The following is a 2497-nucleotide window of genomic DNA, read 5'->3' as shown; positions in this document are numbered from 1 at the left end:
TGTGAGTGTGAGGCCCGATCCAGCCTCTTTGGTCTACATGAGCCGTGACAGGTACCAGGGTACAGAAGACCTTGGTGGGGTCCCACGTGGTGGCACCCCCAGGTAAGGCTGTTCTGGGAAGCACTTCAGAAGTATTTGTAGGTCAAATCTATCACAGAAACAATCTGAAGGAGGAACACAAAGGAGACCCTGGGGACTCAATCAAGCTCATCCAAAAAGGATGGCAGGGGGATATCCTAACAAAGGAAAAGAGGAAGTGTTCAGAAGTACCTGGCTTTTAAAACATGAATTCAAAAAGTTGAAATTAACCTTCACCCCATAGACATCCCAGCTAGGAAACACCAAGAGAAATGAAGGGAAAATGAGGGTCCACTGCCCTGTCCACTCCATCCTCAGATCTGAAATCCAAACTTTAAAAGGTGGTGACACCCTTGCCTCCAGGGGAGGAGGCTCATGGCCCAGGTCAGGGTTCTGCCCAACTGGGACCATTTTTGTCTAAAACTCATCGTATTGCTCTAATTAGAAACATACTGTAATGCTCTCCAGTTGTTCGTGTTTAATTTTAGCTAAAATGACAGACGTGGGAGCAATTTGGCTGTAGATTTTCAGGGGTGATTTCGCTGAAACAGAATAGCTAAGCAAGTGTCCGCTCCTCACCCCATGCACGTTCCCCTGAAGAATACACTTAAGTTTTCATACATGGAAATCCCTCTTCAAGCAAAGTTCTTTGGGGTAACCAGCAGAATCTGTCAGGTGTCCTGTTCAGTGAGGACAGAGATCCTAGCACCAAGTTCCTGTGATCCTCCCAGGGTACCTAGCAGAGGACGGGGGACCTAATAACGATGGACCCAACTGGATTTCCACCTGTAATCAGAAATCTGTATCTTCTCTGATGAGAACTGGATGAATTTGTGGTCTAGTTGTTACCAAGTCTACTAAACTCAAGTTTATTTCCTATTTGCCTAGAAACTGAGCTGTCCATCAGCTGTCTGAGCGTTCCCCTTGCTATCTGGCTGTTTTCCGGGTGCCTCTATTCTAAGAAGACGCTTTATGCAGGTGCTTCGTGCACCTGGCTGGGACGCGTCACATCGGACGTTTCTAACAGTCTGGGCGTTGCAGCCTAACCCTTTATTTCCTTGTAAAGAATGTTCATAGCAAAATAATTTAGAAGTAAGCTTCCCACTTCTCGGTATTCTTTACATTGCTCTAAAATACAGCAAAGTCAGTGCTGAAAATAAAGTTATTTTTAAACTGCCAGTAAATATCTACTTATAATTGTTTTATTCACTTGAATATAAAGCTCAGGGGAAAATATGAAATGTCAAAGATAATAAGAGGATTCTAATAGTGTTTTTAAATGCACAGCATCCCTCTTACTGAGATATTTTTCAAATAATAGTTTACTTTAGACAGGTTACACTTGAAATACTCTATTCCACATATATTACCTTCCAAACCAAAATATTAATAATGCTTGGTTTCTGCTACCAAAATTGGATATATGCTTATATCAATATACTTTAGGGTATGTCATTCGCTACTCAGATATTAGTAATTATCCAGGACAATATATGATTTTTATATTCAAAGTTTATGAATTCAGGTTGTCTAATAATTTGCATGAGACCATGGTTCTCCAGCAATACTAATAACAGTAACATCAATTTTTATGTAGACTTACGTATAGGTGGGTGGAAAACCGAAAACCATGCTTCAGCCATTTTCAAATAATTATGTATTTCCCAACTGTAGATTTCTATACATTGAATATAGTTTTGAATATGAAAAGGTTTTTTTTTAATGTCAATTTAACGTCAAAAATTTCTTTTTCTAGGTATTCTCATGACTTGGTGTCTATAGCTAACTGGGTGGACGCTACTGAAGTACCTGTGTTAAATTATCTCGGGAAAAAAGTGAGCGTGTTCATGCTTCGTAACGTGTGGTCACGTGATCACTTTAGTACAGCTTTCAGTTTGCCCAAGAGCCCTGCTCTGGTTTTGCCCATAATTGGATCTCCTCCAGTTAATATACGACCCCTTTTAGCCTTGTAATATCTGTTCCATAATGAGCAGGAGGAAGGGAACAAAAAACCACAGTTGAAACTTTAACACTTAGAAACTGCAGCAAGAAGTTGAGGTGGCTAAATGAAACATGCAGCGCGACTGGCCAGCGGTGGGGAACACTCCCTGCGAGCCTGCACTCCCAGTGGGTGGGGCACCTCCACCTTCTGAAGTCTCAGGTTTTCACTGTGTGGAGGATACAAAAGGGCCTTACATTACAGATTAATATGTATTCCATAGTCTTTCCCCTCTTCCTCTGTCACTGGTATACAGTTGAGGCCACGCAAATATGGATTAATTTAAACTACTTGAAAATCTGGTTATGCATTTTACGCATTTTGCAAAATCAGACATTTGTTTCTGGAGAGAAAACTGTATAGTGACAGAACCAGCTTCACGTGGAAGGCTCCCACATGCTCATGTGGTTTTTAAGCAGG

This window comes from Camelus bactrianus, chromosome 23 (assembly GCF_048773025.1).
Source record: "Camelus bactrianus isolate YW-2024 breed Bactrian camel chromosome 23, ASM4877302v1, whole genome shotgun sequence".
Lineage (NCBI taxonomy): Eukaryota > Metazoa > Chordata > Mammalia > Artiodactyla > Camelidae > Camelus > Camelus bactrianus.
Note: the sequence above shows the minus strand (reverse complement) of the source record.